Genomic DNA, 17012 nt, shown 5'->3' with positions numbered 1-17012 from the left:
GAGGTCCGTCTCCTCTCTTTCTCTCCTCTCCCACCACCACATGCCCCACTGGCTCCTTTCTGTCCCAAGACAAACAGTTTCATCTACACCCTGATGGAAGATTAGATGGTAACTTAAAACAAGAGGGGCTTCCTGGGCTGAGGAGACAACACTGAAAGCTTCGTGATGAATTTGGAGAATGCCACAGCAGGTAAAGGAGTTGCTGGCTGCCAATCTGGGCCAGGGATCTCCTGGCCCTGGGCTGCCCCCCAGCCAGCCAGAAGGTGTCTTCTCATGTCTTTAGACGGCTTCACCCCTGGAGCCCAAGCCCACTGTGCCCCAGCCAGGGTTTCTCAAACTCTTGCTACTCAGCCACCCCTTGAGGCTGGAAGCCTCAACACAGAACTCAGGAGAGGATGAGACATAGCGAGTCCCACTCCAGGCAAATGCGCTTTCTCTGCCGTCTCCACCTTTATCTCTAACACTGAAGCAAGTTTGTGTTCTACGTCATGTATCTATGCTCGTTTTGATATAAAAGTTGTGTTTGCAATTTCATGCCTAACCTCCCCTCTCGCCTTTCCATCAAGTCCCAGTATAAAATCCAGTGCTTCTCTGTATTTCGTGGGGTTCATTACAGTTGTAATTATGTTTACCCATCATGTATTTGCTGTCTTTCCCACTAGAGTGTAAGCTCCAGGAGGGTAGTGGCCATGCCTGTCTGGCTCAGTGCATCCTCAGTGGCTGGCCAGTGCCTGTCTGTGGCCTTTAGCCTTGGTAGTTAGAGCCTTCTTACAGTTAGGCACCTGTAGGTCAAGTGTCTGTTCTTCCTTTCACCAGAAGAAAGGCCTGATAACTCACAAAAGGGTCATTGTTCTCAAAGGGTCCAGGTGAGAGGAGCCAGCCGTCATTGCTGGGCCCCAGCCCTATCACAATTCCTGGCCCCCTCCCAATGAAAGTGAGACCGTGACATCATCTCAGAATATATACAAAGAACAGCCTTTCTGTAGATCTCTCTATGGAGAATTACTTTAAGCTCATTCCTACTGTATTAGGTGCATAATATCATAACCCAGAGTTTCCCAGATTTAGTTCAAGGGCATAGACGATTTGGTTAGGTATAAGACTTTTAGAAATTTTCTTGTCCAAGAAGAATCTGAAGCATATCTTGCTGATGGTAGGAAATCAACTCAATTTGGGAGAGGAGCTGATTTTTCAAATAAGTAATTATAGATCATACCAACCTCCCTCACCTATGGGTCTAGTTCTCCCATCTCTTACATGGATTTTCTGTAACAACCCTTATCATTATCATTCTTGATATCCACAGAGCACTGTTCAAAAGATTTATTGGTTAAAAAATGCAAATTCCATAAAACAGCAAAGTGCTGCCTCCAAGTTTCACGTAAAGGTGTGCTTAAACAAATGAGTCCACGTTTGAAGACAATGCTCAAGAAAAGTAGTAAGAAATCTGAATGGTGGGATAGTTATTTTTACCATAATTCCGTACATTTATTGAATATATATTGTGTCAGATACTAAACTGAGTTCTTTGCATGAATTGGCTTGTTTAATTCTCACAGAAACCATTTGATATAGGGAGAATTTTATTCCCATTTCATAGATGAGGAAACTGTTACTTGGGAGGGAGTACGTAACTTTCCCAAGATCAGGCCTGGGGGGGAACTGGGCCAGAGCTCTGGTGCTGCTTTATACCGTTCTGTGGCCCATTCTCTCACCACTGGACGTGAATAAGTGTTACCGAATCAGGTCTGGCTGCTCGCCGCTCGAAAATCAATACCCGAGAAAGAGATGTTGGTAGAAAGGAAAGTTGCTTTTAATCAGAATGCTCACAATCTGGGGAGATGGTGGACTCAGTGTCTCCGAAGATTCTGCTCGGCCACGAAAGTTTTTAAAGGGAAAAAGGGACGTAATCTCGGTTCATCGTTGAGATAGGGGATCAGAGTCGTTGCCATCCCCACTGCCTGCAGGCGATCAGAGTCGTTGCCATCCCCCACTGCCTGCAGGCTTGTCGACTTCTTGTGATTTTTCTTTCTGTGCTATTTTGTTCACACAGTTTGTTCCGCAGGATTACTGAAGGGGAAACTAGGGAAGAGATCTGGTCATCTGACAATTACTTATTCTTCATTTCTGTTTCTTTGATCTACAGAAAGAACCAACAAATTAGGCAAGGTATTGGGTGATCAAAAGATTTGAAAGGGGTGCTAGGGCCGGAGATGAGTGGAGCATGGGGGTGCCTGGTTTAAGGTTGGTGACAAGACAAAAGGATGCCTCCTGCAGAGAGCTCTTTCCTGTCAAAAGCTGCTCACACAAGCAATAGACGTCTGTGAAAAAGAAAAAGAAAGAAACTTTCACCACTTTAAGTGCTGGTTAGCTGTGTTGCTCAATCCAGGGCCTTACAGATTTGTTTCAGTGAACAAATTCATAATGATCCTTTGTAATGGCTCATTGGTTCATTCATTTTTTAGGTGATGGAGAATCTGTTAAATGTTGCCTCTTCCCCCAAATCTCATTACAATCTCACAAAAACAATTTTCATAAGTGAGTTTGGCCCATTTCTAAATTGCTTCAAGATCCAAATTTCCGTTTGACCCGCCATCAAACAGGAAGTCCTGACTAGTGGTGCACTTTTGAACAATATGTTGACATTTAAAGTCCCTGTTTGAGTTCCTGCTCCAGGCATTATCTCATTGCATGCACTATCTCATTTTATTCTTACAGTCACCCTCTTGGTCCCATTTTTCAGACAAGGAAACTGAGGCTCAGAGTGGATGAGTCCCAGGTCACACAGCTAGTGGACTAAGGATCTAGGTTGATCGCAGGGCTGACATCACAGTCTGAGCTTTTAACCCCTATTCTTTAGTACCTTTTCAGTGAGTGCCAGGGAGTCTGGAGATAGAGGCTGTAGTAGTTCAGGAAGATTCCACGGAGGAAGTGGAAGATGAGTTGGATTTTGAGGATTGCATTGGAAATATGAGAATTGCATTGGGGAGGGAGTAAGGCAGAAAAACAAACAGAGCAGGCTCCCTTGCTTCTGTAGAGAAGGTGAGTTAGACCATTTTGTGGTTGACATTGCCAGTTAATTTTCAATTCAACACCTGCCTTGCCATTTGAACTTAATCTTATTATAGCAGATCTCTTTGCATGCCTTTTGTTTGTGCAGGTTTTACACACTGGGGGTTTTTAAGTCAATCAATGAGCATCTGTGCTGAAAGGAATTATTTTTGTGTGCATAAAAATAATTGGTCCAATTCCTCTGTGAACCAACAAGTAAAACCTATCTAATTCCTGTCTTAGAGGTAAAGAGTGATGCAGTATAGGAAGAAAAGCCTTTACCTACCTACCTCTCTTCTGTTTCTAGTCCATTCCACGATTTCCAGGAAAATGAATTTATACTGTTTGGAGGAAAGGCTGAGGTCAGCATAACTGGCCTGAATTTAGCATACAGACAGTGTCCTTGACAGTCACGCTCAATGTGCATAAATGTGCAAGGTATTCCAATAGCAGAGAGAGAACCAGCCGAGAAAGAGATTTGAGCTTTAATTTCCCACACATGACATCCAGATATACCACTGTCCTTTCCTTAAATTCTGTTTCGTACCATCCCACCATGAGAGTGTCTCATATAAAATATTCTTTCTCAAATATCCGGACTTCATTTCCAAGTCATTTAATTTTCCCCAGGTTGTTGACTCTGTGTCCTTGTCTTTAAATCATCTACTTCTTTCACCATTTCCATCTTTCTTATCTTTTTTGCAGAAAGTAATTTTTCCAAAGACATATTTCAATGCATAGAAGGGGGAAATTACTTCACTTTTATTTAGCATCTCCCGAAACTTTCTTTGTTTCAGGGAAAGCTGGAATCAAGTGACTTTCTCCTTTGTCTATCTGAGCAACGCAGTTTCTCCATCTCTGTATAAAGGTAAGCACCACTGGTGGCAGCCATCTAGCCATTGCTGGGTGGGACCAAACCTACTCTCAGCTCCAGAAGATAGCCCTGATTGGTCTCCGCTACTGGAAGTCCAATTGTCATGGTCACAAGGTTTGGTTCAGGGATGAGCCAGTCAGTGCAAAGCTTTGAGCTGCTGTTGGTTGATTGTGAGAGACAAACTCTCCTGTCACGTGAGAACAAGAGAGCGTGAAATTCTTCTACAATCATCAGGAAGTTAGCCCTAGGAGGCAACGAACATTGGGTATAAAAAAGAAGAGAGGTAGGGCTTCCCTGGTGGCGCAGTGTTTGAGAGTCCACCTGCCGATGCAGGGGACACGGTTTGTGCCCCGGTCCGGGAAGATCCCACATGCCGCGGAGCGGCTGGGCCCGTGAGCCATGGCCGCTGAGCCTGCGCGTCCGGAGCCTGTGCTCCGCAACGGCAGAGGCCACAGCAGTGAGAGGCCCGCGTACCGCAAAAAAAAAAAAAAAAGAAGAGAGGTAGAAAGAAACTGAGTCTTCACATCATTGTAGCCGTCAGTACAGTCCATTTACCTCTATGCTCCCAGTTAGCCGATAAATCCCTTCTTGTTTGTGAATTCCAATTAGGTTTTCTGTTACTTGCAGCCAAAACCCTTTTATCTGATACACTCGACTACTGGGCAGTGGAACTAAAACACAATATTACACCTCAAAATGCAGTTTATCCAGTCTAGCCATCTAACAATAGAGTACTGGATAATTAAATTGCATTCGATGATGATATATTAGCCAGGACAGACTAGGCTGTTATGAATAGAAATGACAGTCACATAACAATGGGAAACAAGTGTTCCTCGTCAGCAGCTGGCTTTCTTCTGCATGGTTTCATTGGTTTTTCAGGAACCTAGGTTCCTTCCATCTTTTGGCTCCCCCGTCGCTTAGGGCCTTGTCATCACCCTTATCAAGCTGGAGGAAGGGAAAGGAGGATGAGGTGGGCACCACTGCTTTTTAAAAGCCTTGGCCTAGGGCTTCCCCGGTGGCACAGTGGTTGAGAGTCCACCTGCCGATGCAGGGGACACGGGTTCGTGCCCTGGTCCGGGAGGATCCCACATGCTGCAGAGCGGCTGGGCCCGTGAGCCATGGCCACTGAGCCTGCGCGTCCGGAGCCTGTGCTCCGCAATGGGAGAGACCACAGCAGTGAGAGGCCCGTGTACCACAGACACACAAAAAAAAGCCTTGGCCTAGAAATGGGACAAACTCTTTACACCCTCCCTTGGCGTAAACTAGTCACATGGGCACATCTAACTGCAAAGGAACCCAGGAAGAGGAAGTGGATTTTTGGTAACTAGTTCCTAGTCTTGGCCTGGATAGAATACTTCAGGAGACTCTTAAATACATGGGAAAATGCCAACAGAGCATTGTGCATAGTATGAGCCCAGGTTTTCTAAGGTCCCAATCTCTAAGGTTCTAAGGTCCCACATAGCGTAAGCTATGTCTCTTTCTGTTCCAGCCCTGTGGCAAGGCTCTGCGTTTGTTCTTTTCCAGCCATGTTGGTATATTCATGATGTTCTCTATAGCAAACCCACCCCACCATCCCCTGATGAGCAATATGGATGTCACTGAAGTTCTTGGAGGAAGACAGAAATGTAATCAGATTCCTCCATGGATATCTGTTCTTTGCTCCAAAATTCTCTTCCCTTGTAGCACACTCACCTCACTTGTTCCTCTTCTCGGCCACATGCTTCCCTTTCGCCATCTCCAGCCCCTAAAAGCGTCCTCATTGAGCAGTTGGCTCTTGCCCTTTGTTATATGTCCACTCAGCAAAGCAAAAACCTGATATTAAGCCTAAAACCAAACAAGATATTTTTACCTCCAGCATACCCCTCAGGGAACTTAGCAGATCGTTCCCTGAACAAAAAAGGTCTCTTCTTGGGGCAGGGCTAGGTGGGGAGTTGCTAAATAAGGAAATGAATTTTTGCCATAAAAATTCATTTACATAGAAAGAAAGACTGGAAGGATGTTAACAGTGTTTATCTCTAGGTAACTGGATTGCAAGTGGTTTTTTCCTCTTGCGTGTTCCTGTACTTTAATTTCTGTTTCCCGATCTTTCAAATTTTCTAAAGTACATGATGTAGTTCTTTAATCTGAAAGAAAAAAAGTAAAGGAAATTGTCTTTTGCTCAATTTTACTTATCAGTAGGGAAATGCCAATCAAAACCACAATGAGATACCACTTCATACCCATTAGGAGGGCAATTATGGAAAAAAAAAAGACAACAGAAAATAACAAGTGTTGACAAGGATGCAGAGAAATTAGAACCCTTGTGCATGTTGGTGGCAATGTAAAATGGTGCTGCCACTCTGGAAAACAGTATGGTGGTTTCTCAAAAAATTAAATATAGGAATATCATATGATCCAGCAATTCCACTTCTGGGTTTATACCCCAAAGAACTGAAAGCAGGGGCTTGAAGAGATAATTGTACAGCCATGTTCATAGCAGCATTATTCACAATATCCAAGAGATGAAAGCAACCCACGTGTCCATCAACGAATGAATAAATGAAATGTGGCATATACGTATGATGAAATATTATTCAGCTTTAAAAGGAAGGAAATTCTGACACATGCACACGGATGAACCTTGAGGAATTATGCCAAGAGAAATAAGGAGTCACAAAAAGACAAATATTGTATAATTCCACTTATATGAGTACGTATAGTGGTCAAATTCACAGAGACAGAAAGTAATATGGTGGTTGCCAGGGCTAGGGGAAGCAGGGATGGGGTGTTAGTGTTTAATGGGTAGAGAGTTTTAGATGGGAAAGGTGAAAATGTTCTAGAGATCGATAGTGGTGATGGTTGCCCAACAATGTAAATGTACTTAATGCCAATGAACTGTACACTTAAAAATGGTTAACATGGTAAATTTTATGTTATGTGTATTTTTCATAATTTTTTTAAAAAAAGAATTTATCTTTCCATAGACAATTTTACAAGAATTTTTGACTTGGATAGCTTGTGATCTCTTTTGAAAACCAGATATTTCCCTAGTTTGGGCTTTCCACCTACACAGTATGCCTTTTTATATGAATTTGTAAAAAAGAAGAAATACTCGTTTTACCAGTATTACATAAGGCTCAGGGGTTTAATAAGATATGGCTTCTCTTCTCCAAGGATTTGCCATCTAATAAGTGGGAAAGACAGGTAAACAATTAACTACAATCCGCAGGGAAATGCAATAGTGGCCAAGTGTAGAGATACAAGCAGTGAATTCTGCCTGGGTAGTTAAAGAGGCTTTTCAGAGAAAGAGGTGTTTAGACTGGACTTGGAAAAACCCTTGCGAATTTACTAATGAAAAAGATGGGATGAACATGGAGGGCACACTGGAAAGTGACATAGAGACGGGGGACAGCACTGGGACAGGAGGAAATCAGTGACCCCAGGCTTAGGGCATCACGGGACCCTGAACACACCTGGCTGAATGCCAGCAGGGGGGCAAGCTCAGGCCTGGACGTGGCAGTGTTGTCTTTCCTGGGGAGATGACTCAGGATGTGGGCTGAACTCAGAAAGCAAAGTCCAAGCCAGCCATGTGTCAGGACCAGAGCTGAGACCTTGGCTGGCTCGGTGGTGTGATTCTGGAGGGACATGGAGCATGCTGGAGCTTCCTGTGTAAACAGGGGAATGGCTCCCTGCATGTTGGTGCCTGATTGCGTGCAGCTGTTGGTTTTGCAGTCTGACAAGGAATGGAGTAGAAGTGCTTTTCATTAACTGCAAAAGCTTATGTAACGTTTCTTGTCGGCATCTTGGACTTGGCCGTTCTGCAACGCGTCTCCCCCCAGTACCCACACACATGGACTTGCGTGGGGCAGTGGAGTGCAAATGGCGCACAGCTGTACAACCAGTGCCTTGGCCCCGGCAGGGGGAGAACAGAGCGTGCTGGTGTGCTGGAAATCCGTGGGTGCTGTGTCAGTCATTCTGAGTCGTGGGATTGGTGGGGGGGAATCAGCTTGCGAGGAGGAGACAGAGGGCGTGTAGAATTACACATCTTGGACCTGGAAGGTCATCAAGATCAACTCATTCACCGGTTTATTGTCAATCGGTGTGGGTCACTCTTGTCACTGCAGCTGTCTCTGCTGTTTGAATCTTCTGCCATGTGCTGGTCCCTGCCTTCTGTTGGGCACTTCTATTTCCGGCAACCACAAAGATGGCCTTTACGGCTCCTCTCTGCATCACCAGGCTTCCCTAAGAGGAACTTTAACCCTGCTCCCAAGGCCACAGAAGTGTCCAGGATCCATGAGCGTCCACAGCCAAGTCTCATCTGGCCACGGCAGGAGCACAAAGTATAGGGGACGGGCCATGTGGAGAATCCTACAAATGTACCCCATCTCATTTTCCAAATTCCCAGGATTCTATCACCTACTTGGGGTCAGACCTTGACTCTCTTACCCAAACAGCACCTAAACCTCTACCCTCTTCCCTTCTTGGAAGCCTCCTTAATTCCCCAGGTGGGCCTGACTCACAAAGAGCTGGAAATTCCCTGCCTGGGGTCAGGATACCCAGGTCTGGGAACACAAAGCCCTGGCTGCCTTTCCTGGAAGGGAAAGGGGGAAATTATCTTTCCATCGTGTTCGCTGATAGGTCAGAATAGCACAAAAGATAAGCTATGATTAATTTCTCAGTATCTCACCTTGTTACACATGGATGGTCTCATTCACCTGAACACCTGGAGACAGGTGAGCTGGGCTCACTCATCTGATACCATAATGTCAAGTGGAGCCGTTGGCCCTACCACCTGGTAGTCTGTTCATGGGTCTTTCTTGACTCCCCAAGATGTAACTCCTGGACACTTCCGGGTGGGCCTCTGATTGCTCCTTCATTTCCTTTAATTTACACTCACAGCTGCTCCTAGGTGACACCTCCCATCTCATCCCAGCTCTGCCTCCTGTTCACTCCTAGACATTCTCCTGCATCCTTAGGCACAAAGCCCCAGGGAACCTGATCTGATTTTAGGGCAGAGCCCCACTGATATAGCAGGACCTAACCCTAGCAAAGCAGTGACTGAGGGTTGGGAATCTAAGGTATGAACCCTCCTTACTTTCATACAATTCTAAAACTACTTTTGAACTAGGAATCCTGGCACTGCTGACCCAGAGGAGTACTGCCATTTGTGACGAGCCAGCTGTCCCCAGGCCCAGGTCAAGAAGCCCTGGGATCGAATGGCCTGAACTCCGCTAAATGGACAAGGCCCTTCTTTTCCGGAATTTGAAACGATTAAGTGGCTCAATGAAGGCACTTTGTTCACTGAAGGAAGGGCCTTGTTGGTTGGCTTTCTCTAGAGTGTTCTTTAAGGACGTTTCCCACCTTCCAGATTCTATATATTTGATTTTCCATCTTGTCTGGGTTCCTCGGAAAGCTGGAGCCTTCCCTCTGATGTCCAAATGCAGGGCATCGACAAGCTCTTTACGCTGGAAGATGTGCTAACATCGGGGCCACTCCTTAGGCATCCTTTTCCAGCCCCTCCCAACAATCTCTGAGCCTGAGCTCCACTTCACGTCTGGTGTCTGGGATGTATGTCCGCATGTTTAAAATGTCTTCTGCATGTCAGCTCCTGCCCTCCTTTCCCAGGTCTGCAAACTACGTCCTTTTACTTCCTCCTGGCTGTAGCCCCCAAAGCTGGAGGGCATGTCACCGTGGCCTGCTGCAGCAGCCTATGTGTATGAGCAGATATAGCATCCAACGATCTGATTTATGTTTTCCAGATTTACCGCATCGCTCGCATACCCAGGCCGGCTGATATTTTAGGAACGTGAATCAGAGTGTCTGGCATGGCTCCCTCTGCAGCCGAGCTCCGGCTGCAGGCATAATGAAGTTGGGAGGGGGGAAGAACTCTACTTATCGGGGAGGAAATGTGTGTCAGTAACAAGTCTGCCTGGCAACAGCACTAGGAGAGATCTCAGGCCCCAAGATCAGAGCCAGCATCTCCACACTGGTGGAGAAGCGTCACGCTGCACAATTTTCCTCCTTGGAAAATTGACTACCCTCTTTTAAAAAAAAAAAAAAGGCAAATAAGTGTTTTGTACGTGCATTCTCCAAAAGATATCCCCCTAACTTGCCATCAAACAGGGAGACTGCAATAAACTGAAATGTCACCGGGCTGGGTCTGTCCACGGAGATGTTATACGTGAATAATAAGAGACGAGTTTCTGCAATGCAGTAAGAGGCAGGAAGATGAAGCCGAAAGAAACAGAGCTAACTGACTCTCTGCAACTCAGTGTAGGACTCTGCTTAGGGAGTAGGGCTCAAGACTAGGGAGACAGGGAAATATTCCTCTATTTTTTCCTAAGCTTCTTGGCATGTGCTGCTAAATATAGAGTTTCCTATTTCTCAAGGAGTCTATTCAGAATGCGGGAGAAAGTGGAACAAGGACTGATCTAGACATCTGCACATGTGGGGCTACGACAAGAGCAGTGGTTCTTTTTCACCTCTGGATGCCAATGCCTAGAGCAACAATAGACACCAGGTAGCAGCCTCATACAGGTGTGTTGAGCCAAACCTGGACCTGGCTCTCTTTGTACTTTGAGTGCCCCTGAGTGTATCTCTTTACCCTTCCAGGCATCCTTTTTACCATCTGGAGAATGAACCAATGATCTCTTAGGGATTGTCCCAGGTCCCACATTCTAGGGTCTCATGGTCAAAAGTGGTCTTACGGGCTTCTCTGGTGGCGCAGTGGTTGAGAGTCCACCTGCCGATGCAGGGGACGTGGGTTCGTGCCCCGGTCCGGGAAGATCCCGCATGCCGCGGAGCGGCTGGGCCCGTGGGCCGTGGCCGCTGGGCCTGCATGTCCGGAGCCTGTGCTTTGCGACGGGAGAGGCCACAGAAGTGAGACCCGCGTACCGCAAAAAAAAAAAAAAAAAAAAAAAGTGGTCTTACAATTTTTAAAAAGCAGGGAATTAAAAATGTTCCCATAAATGTTTATATCTCAAATGCCTGATCTTCAGGTTCTGCTCTATTATCACAGTGTGTGCACACAACTCTTCAGACTTGAATGTTCCCGTGAATACATCATTCAGTGGTATCTGGGATACATTTACATTTTTAGCATCAGTGTAATTCTATTTGGTTTTATGCCACGGGAAGTTCAAGCCTGATTCAATTACGGGGTTTCACAAAATGAGTTTTTAAAAAGGGAAGACAATGCGTTGCACATGTTATAACATTGTACTTTGCATTGTTATCCAATCAGGCATGTTGGGGGTGGCTCGTGCTTCGGTCCAAGAATTTAGCAATCCGTAAAGTTGAATATTTTACTATCTTATTTGGAAACATGGAATTTAAGAGCTGGACCTTCGAGGTGGGCAGGCATCACCTACTAAAATAAGGGCAGGGAACTTTGTGTACACTTTTGCATACCTCTCACCTCCTAATGTAGCTTTCATATTGTTGGCTTGAAAAACTGAACAGAAAAAGCCTTGATTGCTAAACCTGGGAATGAGAAGGGGTTTGGGAGCATCAAACAGCACAGCATGCAATCTGAGAGCGCTTCCCTTTCTATCAAAAACAGCCATAGTAAGATTGCAATTCCTGTCTGTCAGAGAAGGGGCAGAGGTAACCATGCAGAACTGCACAGAGGGAGAATTCTTCCCAGGTAACAGCTGCAGCTGGCTTTTTCCATAAAGTGCACACTGAAAAGAAGCAACCCTCCGTGGAAATAGAGTTGAAGTCAACCCAGACTTAACAGGGGGAACATTGAGTCAGTTCAGCACGAATGAGGAGTTATAGCAGTTGGTTAAAACCTCTGGTCTGAGTAAGCAGACATGGTAACTGTAGAACCCAGAAGGGAAATTCAAACCAAAAAGGATGAGAAGCAAAAGTCCTGAGATCACCCAAGTGAGGTATGAGATGAGAGGGGAAATCACGGGGACATTTTCCTAAGTCCTACTGAGGCCATGTAGTTGCAGGGAGACTCCTAGTCTTAACCAGTGAGAAGTGTAAGCTGTAATGCAGAAGGCAGGACTCACGGTCAAGCCTGAAGACGAGGGGAAGTTGAATACTGGAGACTGAAAAAAGAAGTCAAAGGCAAGCTGGAAGAATTGAGGGAAGGGAAGGGTCAAAGCAGCAAACTCAGAGCAAAGACAGTGAGTCTTGGTGGCACAGTGGTTGAGAGTCCGCCTGCTGATGCAGGGGACACAGGTTCGTGCCCCGGTCCGGGAAGATCCCACATGCCGCGGAGCGGCTGGGCCCATGAGCTATGGCCGCTGAGCCTGCGCGTCCGGAGCCTGTGCTCCGCGACGGGAGAGGCCACAACAGTGAGAGGCCCATGTAAGGCAAAAAACAAACAAACAAAAAAACAAAAAAAAAAGACAGTGAGTCTTAAATTTCTGGAGTTCTTTTATATGATGCTTGATCCATGGCTAGGGTGACCATTTAGAGGAACTACATAGAGGTTTGGACAAATAAGAGGACCCAAACTGGATCATGACAAAATTACTTCCTTTAGACAATGTCCTTAAATATTAGAAGTTAATACCAGAACCACAATCTATATGTATCTATCTTCATTTTATTTTGGCTAGAAGCAATGTTACCCCCAAACCGGGTTCATTTTTTGGTGGGTGTCAAGCCAAGAGATAAAACGGAGCAAAAGCTCAGGAGAAGACAGTATTTATTACTTGCAGCAAGTAAGGAAAACACTGGGGAAATTTTAAGCTAAGGGTACATGCATATTCTTGAAGGGGCTCGAGCAGAGGAGAATTCAGCATTGAATTGGGGCAGAGGTTGACAGAGTCCAAGCTTTAGCTGATTGAAGTCATAAGGGTCAGAAAAGGTCAATGTCATCATTCCTTAGGTCCTGACCAGACTGGGGTCGTATTAAACAGTTACCATCCTCCACCTAGGTAGGGACCTTAGTTCCTGCAGAACTCAAAGATGTGTATCAGATGGTGATGTATATCCCGTGAGGAGGAACTAGGATTCTGTTTCATTGCTGAACTATTGTTTCTTGACTGCTTTTCATTCCTTTGTTCCCTAAAGGTCATTAATTACTGAGACCTCCTCAAGGACAAGCATTGTGGCCAGGCTCAGATCACAAAACGGCTTCTCTTATGTCAAGAAAGCCATGACTGGTTCTCTTTCTCTGGGCACCCCCAACCCCCATCTACTAACAGTAACAGAAAACCCGGCAGAAAGGAGTTTGAACCATAAGGAACATTTATTGATTGATTGATTGATTGATTGATTGATGTTGGGGGTAGGAGTTTTTATTAATTAATTTATTTATTTTTGCTGTGTTGGGTCTTCGTTTCTGTGCGAGGGCTTTCTCTAGTTGTGGCAAGCAGGGGTCACTCTTCATCGCGGTGTGCGGGCCTCTCACTGTTGCGGCCTCTCTTGCTGCGGAGCACAGGCTCCAGACGTGCAGGCTCAGTAGTTGTGGCTCACGGGCCTAGTTGCTCCGTGGCATGTGGGATCCTCCCAGGCCAGGGCTCGAACCCATGTCCCTTGCATTAGCAGGCAGATTCTCAACCACTGTACCACCAGGGAAGCCCAAGGAACATTTATTGTCTCATAAAACAGGAAGTTAGGTGAGATAGGGCAATTCCAGGGTTCTTCCAATCAGGGTCCCCACGCCTCCTGCAAGAACCCAATTCTTTCCACCTTTCGCCTCCCCCATCCTCAAAGTGGTGTCCTCTTAGGATGGCTCTCCTCATGGCTTCTGCAGTTTTAGGTATCCATGTAGATAACAATATTCAAGACAGGAAAAAAAGAAAGTCCCTCCCTTGTGTAACTTCTTAACAGCAAAGAATCACTTCCCAGAAGTGCTTCTCATAATTTTTCCTCACATCTTTTCAATCATAATTGCATTACACTCCCATGCAATTGCCGAAAGCAATCTTTTGGCAAGGGAAGCTAGATAAACAGACCAGCTGAGACTGATAAAAGTTCATTCTGTGGGGCCTTTCCCTGTTGCTACTTTGGTCAGATTCTTTTTTTTTTTGGTGGTACGTGGGCCTCACTGTTGTGGCCTCTCCCGTTGCGGAGCACAGGCTCCGGACGCGCAGGCTCAGCGGCCATGGCTCATGGGCCCAGCCGCTCCGTGGCATGTGGGATCTTCCCGGACCGCGGCACGAACCCGTGTCCCCTGCGTCGGCAGGGGGACTCTCAACCACTGCGCCACCAGGGAAGCCCCCTGTTGCCACTTTGAATGGGATTGTTTTCTTCTCTTTCAGACATTTCATTGTTAATGTATAGAAATGCAACTGATTTTTGTATGTTGATTTTGTATCCTGTAGCTTTATTGAATTCATTTATTCTAAGAGTTTTTTGGTGGAGTCTTTGGGGTTTTCTATATACAAGATCACGTCATCTGCAGATAGAGATAACTTTATGCTATTCTTTCCAGTTTGGATGCCTTTTATTTCTTTTTCTTGTCTGATTGCTTTTGGCTAGGACTTCCAGTACTATGTTGAAAAACAATGGTGAGAGTGGTTACCTTTGTCTTGTTCCTGATTTTAGAGGAAAAGCTTTCAACTTTTCACAGTTGAGTATGATGTTAGCTGTGGATTTTTTCATATATGACCTTTATGTTGAGGGATGTTGTTTCTATACCTCATTTGTTGAGAGCTTTTATCATGAAAGGGTGTTGAATTTTGTCAAGTGCTTTTTCTGCATCTATCGAGAGGATCATATGATTTTTATTCTATTAAAGTAGTGTATAATGTTTATTGATTTGTGTATATTGAAACATCCTTGCATCCCATGGATAAATCCCACTTGATCATGATACAGGATCCTTTTAATGTGCTGTTGAATTCAGTTTACTAAAATTTTGTTGAGAATTTTTGCATCTATATTTATCGAGGATATTGACCTGTAGTTTTCTTTTCTTATAGTGTTCTTATCTGGTTTTGGTATCAGGGTAATGCTGGCCTCATAAAACGAATTTAGCAGCGTTCCCTCCTCTTCAGTTTTTTGGAAGAATTTGAGAAGATTGACATTAATCCTTCTGTAAATGTTTGGTAGAATTTACCAATGATCATCTGGTACTGGGCTTTTCTTTTGTTGGGAGGTTTTGGTTACTGATTCAATATCATTAGTCATTATTGGTCTATTCAGATTTTCTGTCTCTTCATGATTCCATCTTGGTAGGTTGTGTGTTTCTAGGAGTTTATCCATTTCTTCTCGTTATCCAGTTCGTTGATGTATAATTGTTCATAGTGACCTCTATGATCCTTTATATTTTTATGGTCTCGGTTGCAATGCTTCCTCTTTCATTTATAATTTTATTTGAAACCTCTCTCTCTCTCTCTCTCTCTCTCCCTCTCCCTCTCCCTCTCTCTGTTAGTCTAGCTAAAGGTTTGTCAACTTTGTTTAACTTTTCAAAAAATCAACTCAGTTTCATTGATTTTTTTTTAGTTGTCTTTGTACTTTCTATTTTATTTGCGTCTGCTCTAATCTTTATTATTTCCTTCCTTATGTTAATTTTGGACTTAGTTTGTTCTCCTGTTTCTAATTCCTTGAGATGTAAAGCTAGGTTGTTTATTCAGATCTTTCTTTTTTTTAATGTAGGCATTTATTGCTAAATACTTCCCTCTTAGAACTTCTTTTGCTGAAACCCATAAGTTTTTGTATGTTGTGTTTTCATTTTTGTTTTTTTTTCTTCTTCCATAGTCTATGATTAAAAGATTATTTTAATGTTATTGACAGATAGAGAAGTGCTGAAATCACACATGAATTATCGCAAAGTGAGCACACCAGTGTAACCAGCACCAGGTCAAGAAATAGGACTACATCAGGACCCTCAGAAGTTCCTAGTGTGCCCTCCCAATCAGACGCCCTCCCTTCTCCCCAAGATCTCCATTCATCTCATTTCTAACACCACATATTGTTTTTGAAGCTTACATAAATGGAACCCTACAGGATGTGTTCTTTTATGTCAAGCTTCTTCACTCAAAATTATATCTGCCAGATTTAGTCGTGCTGGTGACTGTAGCAATAGTTTGTTCATGTTCATCAGCGTATAGAGTTCATTGCAATTATTTGCCCATTCGCTGTTGATGGGCGTTTAGGGTTTTCCAATTTGGGACTGTTACGAACAATGTTGTAATATTGCTGTGTCTTTTGGTACATATGCACTCATATATCTAGGAGTGGAATTGCTTGGTAATAGGATATACACACATTCAATTTTAATGGATAATACCACACTTTTCCAAAGCACCTATTTACATTTCTACCAGAAGTGTTTGAGGGCTCCAACAATTCTGCAACAACACTGGTATGACCTGTCTTTTTTATTTTAGCTTTTCTGGTAGAGTCTATAGTGGGAGTCTATTGTTTTCATTGCATTTCTCTCATGACAAGTGAGATTCAGCATTTTCCCATGTTTATTTGGATATCCCCTTCTGTGAAATGTCTGGTGATCAGTCTTGCCCACTTTTCTATTAGATTGTCTCTTGTTTGCTTATAGAGTTCCAGATATGAGCGCTTTGTCAGTTATATGTGCTGTAATAGCTTCTCCCATCCTGTGGCTTGTGCTTTCACTCCGTCATGATGTCTTCTGATGACCATGAGGATGAATGCCATCCAGACTCTGCCATGATGTCTTCTGATGACCATGAGGATGAATGCCATCCAGCTCAGGCTCCTTCCTGGTTTTAGTCTTATCTTCTGTTCTGTTTCTAGCCTTCCTGCTTTTGCTGGAGCAAACTTCATCATAAGACAGAGAACTCACCTCTTCCAATCCTGCAAGGTATAGTTTTACCTGGCTGTCAGCTATGAAAGGCAGAAAAGACCTTTTATCAGACATATTTTTCTTCTTTTTCTACTTGTAGAGGACGAACTTTGAGAGAAGCTTATCTCTTTCTCATAAAAACTCACTGAGAGCTTTAAGAAGCAGCAGACACATTCTGCAGCCTGAAAAGTTCTGCTAAATAATGATTCAGTCTCAAACGGCATGTGCTCTGAGTCCCAAGAGAGAATGGGCGACAATTTAACCAGCTGCTTTGTTAAAGCCAAACAAGAACAGCTAACTTAGCCAGGGACAGACAAATCCTCACTGACCTTCAATCCTACCTTGGATGGTACCTTTTAAAGTCTATCATTTGTAACA

At 44.3% G+C, this 17012-nt stretch overlaps 1 protein-coding gene across 12 annotated transcripts in view; it reads left to right on the top strand.

Annotated features, from left to right (window-relative positions):
• SIPA1L1 (signal induced proliferation associated 1 like 1) overlaps positions 1 to 17012 on the top strand; it is a 500730-nt gene that overhangs the window by 22448 nt on the left and 461270 nt on the right. For all 12 annotated transcript variants that reach the window (XM_069540429.1, XM_069540435.1, XM_069540434.1 and 9 more), the window contains one exon: positions 3849 to 3919. The gene's annotated coding sequence lies outside the window, so the exon portion shown is untranslated. The remainder of the gene's footprint in view (positions 1 to 3848; positions 3920 to 17012) is intronic.

Source organism: Delphinus delphis, chromosome 2 (assembly GCF_949987515.2).
Source record: "Delphinus delphis chromosome 2, mDelDel1.2, whole genome shotgun sequence".
NCBI lineage: Eukaryota > Metazoa > Chordata > Mammalia > Artiodactyla > Delphinidae > Delphinus > Delphinus delphis.
The sequence above is the reverse complement of the archived record's forward strand: the minus strand, read 5'-3'. Positions and strand labels throughout refer to the sequence as shown.